The sequence below is a fragment of the Pectinophora gossypiella genome, chromosome 5 (assembly GCF_024362695.1).
Source record: "Pectinophora gossypiella chromosome 5, ilPecGoss1.1, whole genome shotgun sequence".
NCBI classification, from domain to species: Eukaryota; Metazoa; Arthropoda; class Insecta; order Lepidoptera; family Gelechiidae; genus Pectinophora; species Pectinophora gossypiella.
Window position 1 is genome coordinate 15738967 of NC_065408.1, and position 12094 is coordinate 15751060.

Genomic DNA, 12094 nt, shown 5'->3' on the forward strand with positions numbered 1-12094 from the left:
GGGAGTTGTCTTAGAGCATTGATATCCAACGATCTAGAGAGACGTTTGAGAGAAGCGGCTCGGATTGGGTCGATAGTGATGAACGATGAAAGAGGGAAAACGTCCACCACGCCGGCGGAGTCAAAACCGGGCCCGATTTATTTGCTGTCGCGAGCTGATTGGTCGCCTATATGGCCCGACTAGAATAATACACATACATTACGACAGAAAAAATAATGTAGGCATAGGTATTAGGTTACACCTAGTATCACCAGCCTGCAGCCGGCGGCGCGGCGGGGCGGAGTCGCAGTCACACACAACACGTTAGTATTTTAATATTTCTTTAATTATTCTCTACAAAACTGAGATTTCTTATAAAAATGTGTGAAATGAATTGATTGTTAGAAACAAATCGGCGTTATATTCGCGTCGGCAATATCACCTCGAGCATCCGTCGGTTTTTGCGCCCCCGCGGGGCGGGCGGCGGCGGCGGCGGGGCGGGCGGGGACACGGGACGACCTGGAATGCATTTTATGACAACCATTTTACCATTATAACAGCTTTGATAAGTTTGACTCGTTATGAAAGGGAATCTCTACCATCAAAGCATTTTTCATGAAGACGGAGCTACATTGTCACAGCGACTTAGATGTCGGTACATCATCTGGGTTGTTGGTAATTTATTAGCCGAGGCTAAATATAGTGTTGTGAGAGCACACCGGAGTGTAATCCGGCGGCGAGTGTTGCCGCTACAAATAACGCTCGATAAATCCCTGAAGAATGCGCTGTTGTCCCCCGCGCTCCCCCCGCGGCGGGCCCGCGCCCCTCTTAATCTCCGGAGAACAATTGAACGCATTTGGTTATCCATTACTCGCGGGAGATCGTTAACGTCGCGCTCGCCGTCCATCACGGCAGGCAACGTTTATATTACACCACACCTCGCGGCAATAACTCCTCAAACAAATGTCCTTTACGGAATTTACTTATTTGTAAAAATCTTACAGGCTAAATTTAGTTAACAGTTAATTTCCAATACAGCAGATGGCTTGATGACTCGTCACCACCTTGTCACGTCACCCGCAGTACAAGCGCGGGCTATGCACTCCCCGAGCCACCTCTAAGTACAATACTTGCGCGTCACATGTTTTATCAAACTGACCTTTGTGTTTTAATAACCATTTAAGAAGACTGATAATGATAATGATTTTAATGTTAAGTTATTGGGTATTTGTTTTTGTTATTTTTATAATTAAATTATTTAGAATAAGTAAATAAATAAAATATATACCATAGTCAAATTAAATATCTACACCAAAATACGCTAACACATACAAATACAAAGTAAATTAATTAATAAATAAACTTTTAATTAACAATTTCATTCTATTCTATTCTATTTACATATTTCTATCTCATACATTTTGCTCTTCATAAATTTGTTATTAATATACAAAATATTTGGTAGTCATAAAAATAAAAAAGCAACATTTGTGTTTGTTTGTAAGTAGGAAGTAATATCCGGTACAACTAATCCGATTTAAAAATGCTTTCAACTATTTTAGAATAAAAATGCGACTTCACTGATTATTAAATTGCAACTAGAAATAAGATGCTACCAGACAGAGACAAGTGTAGGTTAGGTTAGAAGTGTGACTAGAAACTAATTTCTAGAATTAAATTGTTGATAGATTATAGTATAAATACATTAAAAAACATACCAGGTTAAAGACAAATAAATTACTGTGTTATCGAGCTCCTCCAAAATAATATTTCGGAACTAAAATATAATAAAAATAAAAATATGTATTAAGAGTATTCTGAGTAAAAACTTTATGACGAGTAATTTTATAAAGAATGTAGGATATGAATAACAAAATTAGGAAAATAATTTTATGACAAAAAAAATATGAACAAATTTTTTATGGTGATGATTATGAAGAAAAAATATAGGAGGAACAATTTTATGCGAGCCAATATGGACCCATAAACAATGCATAAAACGGAATTACAAGCAACGTGTAGGCATACTTGTAGTCTTAACGTTCAGATATATTGTTCCTCGGAATAATACCTACTTTATAACAAGTAGAATGTTTAGTGTGTGTCCTGCCTTGTAGGACGCATTTACGGCATTTACACTACTTTTGCTCATGGCTTTCAAAATAGTTTTCGATACACGTGTAAAGACATTTATGTTTTTATGTCGCATAAATACAAATTGTAATTGTAAATGTTATTCAAAAGAAATGTTGTACGCAGTACACGATTATAATAAATAAATAAAAAAATAGCGACATTGCGAAAAAAAGCGTTGTAAAAGTATCTGTGGAATTTATGATTTTATTACTAGGTACTCCATAGTACCTACCTAACTAAGACACAGAACTGTTTTGCTCGCTTTGTTAGATGCTCCATCGAGATTCGGTAGCGACGCGGCGTCGATCACCTGTCTGATGCGGGTTTTAGTGGCGCCGATACGGTCCCGCGGGCAATTAGCGGCCGATAGAGTGAGACTGATGTATGCGGACCAGTGTGCGCTGACAGGGGCGCATGAAACACATATGGTTACACGAGTACGAACAAATGCACATTCATTTATACACGGGGACCGTTGTCGTCTGTCCAGGGATTTATCGGATGATCGCTGGTATCGTCGGCGTAACTGCGTGTTGCTGTCATAACTTGATAATAATTGTGCCGCGCCAATAATGCACGCTGTGGGCCACAGCCACAGCTGCGCAGCCGCAGTCACTACTACTTGCGAATCGTTAGTATCAATGTTAACAACGGGAACAATACAAGACCAAATATAAATGTGTACTAGTTTCGTAATACAACAGCTCGGCGGTCGCGGCGCGCGCGGCATGTGGAGCTGAGCTTCGATCTTGGTCTTGCACACGGTGCGGCGCCGGCACCATCCCGGCCCCAACGCTGATTACTCTGTTGTAATGAGCAGGGTAGTAGGTGCTTTTATCAAATGCTTGGTGTGATATATGGATGCATTTTTCATGTGAAGGTGTGCTCGTTACGGGTGCAGCACGTGCGCGATAAATCTCGTACCGTCGCGCGCGCGCATAAATTACAACCCCGCCCCGTCCCGCCCAGCCACCCCGCGGGTAAATATAAACTAAGTATTGTGGTGTCGGTGGCGGACGTCTTCATAAACGCATTATGAATGAGCCGTGTCGTCCGCCGCCACCGCCGGCCTGTACGATACACTTGAAATAATCTGTGTTTGTCCTGCAATCACGTCCTAAAAACATTTTGATCGCACGATCATACCTAACTGCTCATGACAAATTTAAGAGCCACGCTCTTGTCGGTGTAGCATACCACTTCATGATACTTTAAGGGAAAAATAGGGCAGTAGTTTCTCTCTTGCCTTCTGCCCCAACCTTAACCTAGCTGGCTAGAAGTTAAGCCAGAAAAAAACATCTTGAGACTAAACAGAGATTCCATTGTGGAAAAGGTCCAGTTTGTGGATGTCCTACACGTTTGTGACACTGTGAGGGATGAATAAAGTTTGCGACTATTGTCTATGTTAGGTGTATTACAAAACAAATATTGTAATTGAGCGAGCCTGGCGCGGGCGCAGCCGGCCGAGATTTATGGCGGCAGTTCCGCGGCGCGGGCGCAGCGCGGTCCATTCCTGCGCCGCGCGCCGCTATGCGCTCGGTCTACAAAACGACCGCCAGATAATGGCACAGGACACCAGCAGCACTCACCGACACGGCTCGATGATGATGTACTTGTGGCACGTACTCACTACATTAACAATAAATAATACTACATTTTACCTAACAAATTTTATGAAAATTATGACAAGTTCGAAGTTAGGATAATATTGTTTTTGTGTTCCATATCAATTTGAGGTGTAAAGTTCTCAACAAGCATTTCCACTGTACAGTTTCGACTGCGGTTACAACTGTGGGTGTTTACAAGACCGCTTCACTCCCACGAGTATTAATAGTAAACATATTGACTAGTTTCATGTTCGGTAACAGGGATATCAACTCACATACATATTCTATACTAGGGTTGCTATTGCAACAATAATTATTACAAGCCCGTCGAGGTACACCGGCACAGACCCCAACCACGGTCAACAGGCGCACTAATCATCATGATAAATGTATTCTCGTTGGATATGTAGGTACCTACTTACTACCTACATTTTGAAATTTCCCCTCCTAATAATGGATACGGTGAAATGAATTTCACAAATGTACCGAGTGGATGGATAGCTTGCTCATATCATAACGATGGATTCGTTATCGTTATTACAGGAAAAAATACAAACTTAATAAAGGTAAATAAAAAGGTAATAAGTGAGTGTGCAGTGGAGCGTGAGCCGCGGCGGGGGCGCAGCCGGCGGCGGCGGCGGGGGCGGCGGCGGTGGCGGCGGCGTCTTTGAGCGTCTGTCGACAATTTTCATAGTTTCTTTCATTAATTACCCGCGATTCCAGCTCATGAAAAGAGATAATTGTTATTTATATTGATTGCGGTTCATTCTGTTAATACGATAATGAGAATGCTTCGAAGTCTCTATGCAATGTGGAACTAGGTATTATCTAGTCCTTATTTAGGTACTTACATAGTGTTCATCTTTTAAATTTAAAGAATAGATACCTATCTACCTAATATGATTAATACCAAGGCGAGAGCGAAAGCACCGGTAAGGGTAGGTACCTATCTAAGGAGTAGTATGACTTCCTTCTTTTAAAGCGATTTGTATTTTTTTTATTTGAATAAAAACAACCGAGTTACTTGACCCACCTACTTGGGCACTTCCTTTTCATAAACCTATTATAAAATGAAGCCACTAGGCTTAAATAATTACCATTTTAACGACATGTAAGTATGAACTTTGAATGATAGTACCTACATAATATGAGACTTGGGTTGGGAGGAATAGGTACATTCGGCTCTTCATATACCTACCTAACTTTTCAAAACAGGTAACTTCCCACGAGTTGAACTGAATTATTTTATAGAATGCATCGGGGAAACAGTAGTACTATAGAAGACATGATTTTACATTATTTTTTGGGTTTGAATTTAATCTCGTCATTGTTTGCCGTGTGTTGTACAGTGCCTGTGAGTGCCGCGCCGCCACGCTCGCTAACGAGTGCAATTAGCCGCAGTTATTACAGTATAACCGCCCTCCGCCACGCCGCACCACTCCACTCTACTCTATCACACAACCGCTCATTATACTAGATTTATGGCCGCACTTTTTGAACACATTTTTGATACGTTTCTACAGTTTTAGTCGGAAAGCAAAACACCGAGTGAAATTAAAAGTAAGTATTATGATCGCGATGATTAATTCTGTGAATAGCTGGCGTGCAGCAGCCGGCGGGCGGGCGTTCTCTAATTACCCGCATGGTGCATGGCGGCCGCTTTCCCCGCGGCTCTCTGTATCCGTTTTTTCCCGAAGTTTCCCGCTTTGTGCCGCCGCCGCCCGCGCACACGCCGCCCCACGTCCGCGCTGCGCCTGCGCCGCCGCGCCGGCTGATTACACACCATGAATAACATTTACAAGAATTGAGTATTTCTATTGAAGTTTTTATTTGCGAACAAAAACTATGATAAGTAGTTGTGAACAAGGCGGCTTGGTTTCACGTTATTATCAATGGCGGGGGTGTGATAGCGTGGGGAAAGTGTGACAGTGCGAATTAGCATCCCGCTTGAAATCTGCATATCGCCCGCATGTCTCACCTGAACTCCTGCGCAGATAACCGCGCTGCTGACACGAATGCTTCACATGTCGGCTATATTTAGCGCACGTGAGATATGGATGCGCCGCGACACTGCACGCAACAATCTCGCCACTCTTGGCTAACAAATACTCTACAATTTTATGAAGTTACAAGTTTGCTGAGAACGGAAGGAGTTTCGTATATACTTACTTGCTTTATTACGTTAACGGCTTGTGCCTATGTGTAGACTTCCGTTAATTAAAAATATGTTATTGTAATATTTACCGATATCAAGTAGATTGAAGGCCTTTTATGTGGTGGGTATGTTAAGATTTTGATATTATTTCTTCTTTATAGTTAGGTAAGACTCTGAAATGAAGCTAGCGAGCTAGCTTGAACAGTCGGTTTGGATCGATGATGGACACATGGGCAGTATAATGCGACATCTTTCTTATCACGTCATGTCACGTCACGAAGGTGAGCCAAAAATTAGTCGACGGTTGATCAGACGCGCCAAGGAATCCAATCACGTACCACACATTATTAGCATACTCGTAACAACATGGTCAATACGAATTACTATTAGAGTTTAGGGTTGGTACCTACTAGGGTGTGATTTATAGCAGGTAGACGTGTGAGCAGATAATAGTATAGTAACGCACACATGCGCGGTGTAGTGCAGTAGACGGGGCGAGGGGTGCGGCGCGGGGGCACGCGGGGCGGTGGGCGTGTCGCGGCCCCGCCCACCGCGATACCATCGCTCGACGCTCGCGTGCGCCGCGCACATAAATCCCGACTATAGGTACGCGCCGCCAGCCGCCGCATGCTACGCTCACTTACCCGGAGTTACTCGCTTCATACAAACCACTGTACTATACCTACTTACTTCCTACCGGGAACAACTACTTGCAAAACTCATTAAAAGTGTAATGCCGAGTGTTTAAGTTCCTAATAATCTTATTGAGAGCTGATGATCACGTAGGCACCCTATATCAATGCAACGTACGAAATATGACTTGGAAACCTTTAAAAATTCTGATAAAATATAATTAGATTAATATAATTAAAATTAATTAGATAAAATATAATTAATCGGCCGAATAAGTAAGTAAAACGTAAATTTTCATATCAGATTTTGAATTAATAAGGAATACGTGGTTCCATGAATGTTACCTACTTACTAATTTCATCTACTTTCACACCAACAACGTATGGCTTTATTATTTTGAATTTCGGCTTGTTTCACCATCAGGTTGCCTGCAATGTATATTTGGCAATAGACCACATTTTGTTTGTATTGTTTTGTACGTTGGCTGATACCGTAGAGTACTCTAGTTTTCGCTATTATAATCATACATGATAATGTGGTAGAGGTCTAAGAATGCAGGGGCTCCTCCCAGTGATGGCTCAACTACAATAAGACAAACTGTTTATTTTGAACCAAATGTTTACTCGGTGAACAATCACATCGAGGAGCTACCACAGCGAGGCGACGCAGCTCCGACTGAACTAATCGATCCTTATGATAATTATTATACCACATAAGCCATACTGACTTAAAATCACTGATTTAGGTAACTAAACTGCAATTATCTGTGAGTATTTGTCAAGCACTGTTCTAGGAACAGCGACGATTACTTACAGTGCGCGTAAAAAACACATGTAACGAAATGTTGGTCGCGTTCAGATGAAATATTTGTGTAATGCGTGTAAACACACATAGCTGCGCTTTGAGAGGCGGCCATTAATCGCGGCAGTACCAGTGGGCTGGGGGCTAATAAACAACATAGAACACGTTCAGCTCTGCTGCTCATCAGCCCCGGGCCTTTGGGAAAATGGAGGGATTGTGTCCTCTTTGACGTGATGGACCATTTATGGGCGACAAGCTAATCACCCGTCACAATTATGATTCATCCAATCACTTCGTGTCAAAACTTCTGCTCACTCCAATAGGGATTACGGGCGTGAGTTACCGTATGTGCGTCGTATCGAGCCAGCTGCTCACCGCTCCTAATGCATGAGTTCCTAGAAGCCTCCGCTCGCCGGTTACGCTAATTCACTCCATAAATCATTATTGGCCATTCCTAAACAGAACTAAACGCCGTCCAGCTACATTCATGTATGATGCAAGTATATTCCAGTAAATTCGTCGAAATGCTTGCACATACGTGGCTATAACCATTTACTTAAAATTAATTTAGTACTCTCATAAATGCATTTGCTACGTGAGCCTCTGTATAGAGCATAGAATTACCCAGCAAAGCTATATAATACGATTACAGGTGTGTTATGGACATTTGAGTAACTTTACGTCGTGGAATCTGAATTTTCAGATAAATGCGAATATATAAAGCTGGACTACACGAGCACAGGCGACCAGACTAGTAGAGGACCACTTTATAAGTTACTCGTTAGATGTAGCTGTGACTTATGTCTGCAAAATAATTCGTGTGCGCCGCCGCACAGCGGGCTGAAAATGAACGTTCATAGATATAGGTCATGAATATCAAGTATTCAATTTTGATCAGCGAAACACGTCTTCTAAATTAGGGAGTGCCGGTTTGAACTTCGGTACCGGACTTGCTCTAATGAGTTATTATTAGTTTTCACTACCTCAGTTGGTTCGATCATTATATACGATACGGCTCACCGCCTATTATGTTGCGCAAACAGAAAGCTCGGTGAGGTCTCGGTACTTAATTCATCTTGCGATGGATGTATCTTTGACTACCCTAATTAGGATATAGTCATGAGCTTATTGCACACTAGCACATGTAGGTACATGCGCAGCAGTTTATATGCAGGCCACTACGTCATGGAAACATTACTCAATGTTCCAATCCTAGTGGATCCTGTTCCGAGTTGTAGGAAAAGTGACGGCGCGGTTGTTCCGAGAAGCGCGACCCGCGCGGCGGGCGGCGGGCGGCCGCGGCGGCAGCGCGGCGCGGGCGCGGTGATCTATCACTATTGAGCTGGTGAACACAGCGATTGATGGTCAGACGTCGGATTGATGACAGCTGCATGCATCACGATCTAACTTCACTCTAATGGCGAAAAGAAGTTAAAGCTTCGATCGCCAAATGTTATAATGTCATTACTATAACACTATCATTCACTTGGACAAATGTGAGTTATTCTAAACTGATCAAATTCTCTCGGATTCTTCCCTGCTTAGATAGAGTGGCTTACCAAATGGATACTATGAATGAGGATAGAAGGCCCTGTTTGGAAGGTCCTGTTGTTAGAAGTGTATATGCGGCCGGGGGCAGTGGCGGCCATCGATCGACCACGGCCGGCCGCCGCCGCCGCCCGGCCTTTATTAAGAGCATTCCTTACACATCGATCCGCTCTCTATTGTGTACAGCAGTTTGTATGCCATACTGAAGGTAGCTACATGTATTTTGGTAGGTAGATGTGATATATGTAGACATGTTAACAGTAAAGTTGTTCTGTAAACGAATTTTTTTGTAAGGAAGTTTCCCGAACTTTTTCACGCATATGACGCATGACATGACACGTTAGCAGATGTCAATTACGATACTGAGCACAGGCTGTCCACGGTGTGTGCCGCTGCCGCAGTGCTGGACCGTGGTGCAGCCCGGCTGCAGCGCGGCGGGCACCTGTGGTGCGCCAGTATGGTGGCGTGGTGCGGGCGGGGCGGCCGCGTCTAATTGCGCGCTGCGTTTTTGCGTGGTCCGCGCCGCAATCTGTATGCGGCGGGCGCGGGCGGCGCGCGGCCGTTCCACGAACGCAATTACCGCATCCGCCGGCCATCTTGCAGCCCCATCGGCCCGCCGCGCCCCGCCCCGCCCGCACCGCGCCGCGCCGTGACTTATGTGCCCGCGCTGCAATTACCCGCAATTAACATAAAGCTCATTCAGCTCCATTGCCGGCAATTAACCCGCAACACTGGCCGACACCGCCGCCGCCGCACCGCCGCCCCGCGGTCGCAAACTCTCATCTCATAATTTCTTGCAATTGTCGCATTCATCTCATTTACGGATGTTGCGATCGTTGAAGTCGATGATCGTTTGTGATGCGACCTTTTCAAATATACAACACTGTGATCAATGACCTACTCTTCGGAATCCCTCTTATTGTGGACTCACTTCGAGTCGAATACAACTTATCCAGACAGTACAAATCTGTCTTTAAAATAAATGTTTCCTTGGGAGTCGAACACGAGACTTTTTGCCAGATCGGTATGTGCGTTACCGACTCAGCTAATCGCTCGTCATTATATTAAATGACTTTTGTTACTGGCCGGTTTATTATGGCGACAGTATCGGGGATTGTGGAAGAATATATTACAATGTGAATAAACTGAGAATAATCAGAGCGGAGGTTGCGGCGGCGCGGCGGGTGCGGGCGGGGCGGGCCGCGGAGACTAATTAGTCCAGCTTGTTGAGAGGACTGCGATAACGCTAAACGTTAATGTCGCATCGGGCGCGGGGTATCTCCGCGGCAGGCAGAACAACACCTTAATGTCTCCAACATAAGAATCGGTAGGTCAGGGCGCGCGCTTTTATGTCGCCGATAAGATAAGAGGTGGCGAGGAGCTGACACCGGCAGCTCAGCAGCCGCTTCACTCCTCGTTACAAGGAATTACTTCGATTCTTTTCTATGAATAGATAAAGAAAGATAAATATGCCGATAGAAGGTAATATTGAGAGTTTCCCGAACTCGTTGGAATGTTCGGGCGATGAGTCACGCGCACATTTGGGACTCGGTTTTTGTATCGCGGTTGCAGCTGTCAATGGAAATAAAACGGATATAGGTATATCGGCAATAGAATAAATGATTTCGATCGCAGTTCATTTCAATATGCACGTGCCTGCCGTCAATGTTGTCGTAATTATTCATTATCATCTATTATGGTGACGCGAGTTTTATAATGTTATCGGAGTGGCAGATCAAGTTCGTTTACCTGCGGCTATTTCAGACTTTGTAAGTGCTTTTAAAAGAGTAGGTATAGATATAGGAAACCTACAGTCGCGCTATGTTCGACTAGACTAGAATTGTAGGTTCGATTCCTATCCCGTTAACTCAGAATTGATTTTAGAAAAACAGAAAAAGGTCGTATTGAAGAGAAATGGAGATAAGTAACTACCTATGTAGGTGTGTAACCTGTAATTGTAATTGAAGTAATTTTCTTGATTCGGTAAAACAGCTGGTGCCTGTTCAAGTTACGAAAGCGGTTCCGGAATGGCAACAGGTACTCAAAACCTTATAATTATGTATTATTTATTTGTGATAATGTTTAGTTTGACCTATGGGTCTTCCTACCTACGTCTCGTGGCCCCGCTGCGTGCGCTGGCGCGGGGTGGACCGTAGATCACTGCATAGATTGGTATAGATCACATTATCGAGCAGTCATCGATAGCAGTAAATCAAGGCGACGAGGGTCGTGTCTGGTCCCGCCGCCGCCGCCGCCGCGCGGTGTGCCGCGTACTACAATCACTACCTACGAATACAGCGGCCTAATGGAGTATAGCAAACTGCTGTGTAAGTAGGTATTTGTATTTCATACATGCTAACTACGTGCACATTGCACGCATGCATTTACTAATATGCAAGTCTTACGCAATTATACATATTATATTAGTAACATACCAACGCAACTAGAATGCAATGAAAATAATGTGTATGATTAAGAAAGTAGATACCTATCTACTTTAAGTACCTACTTATGTATATTGTTAGTTTACAAGTTGTTGTCAATTTAGTTGGAGAATCCTTGTTCATTGGGTGTAAATGCTACAGATTAACGTTGCTCTTTAACGATTCCTCCTGCGAGACTCGTCGTTATAAATAACTCGTCGCAGTCACTGTCACGTGCCGCCCCTGGCAAGTACCAAGACAGATCAGTCCCCGGCGGCGGCGCGGTACTGTACAGATGCTCGCGGTCGATATCGTCTAAATCAATATAATTCGGTGGTATTGATGCTGCAGGCTCGACGTCGCGATAGCTGACCCGGCGCGGTTTTTGTGCGCCCTCCGCCGGGCCGCGGGCGACTCATTTAAATTAATTAGCGACTCATCTTTATAGCAGCGCAGCCCGGAATGCAGCGATAGCATCGGCCGCGGGGGCGCAGTGATTAATCAATTATTATATGTTATTATTTACGTGGCGGCGCCCGCGCACCGCCCGGCGGTGACCCGCGGGAGCCGACATCGCCGATGCCCGCGATAAAGACATAATTTACTTCCGCGCGGGAAGTCAGGTAACTCATAATAGATAGCAGCATTTGAAAGCATTATAAAAATGTCCTTTACAGATTAATAGAGATAGCCACAAAAAGTTTAGTGGCAGTATTTAATTTATTGCGGGTGCGCCGGCTTGCGCCGCGCGGCCAGGGTCCAGTACCTGGGCTTGTGTTTCTGCTTAGTATACCTATGTTGACATCACTTAT

General features: G+C 44.1%; 1 long non-coding RNA gene across 1 annotated transcript; it reads right to left on the minus strand.

The window, feature by feature from the left end:
* Positions 1-303: 303 nt before the first annotated feature.
* On the minus strand, positions 304-11185 carry LOC126367225 (uncharacterized). The gene is made up of 2 exons (XR_007566454.1): positions 10968-11185; positions 304-498 (listed from the first exon to the last, which is right to left on the minus strand). It is a non-coding gene; the product is annotated as an uncharacterized LOC126367225 (long non-coding RNA).
* Positions 11186-12094: the final 909 nt, after the last annotated feature.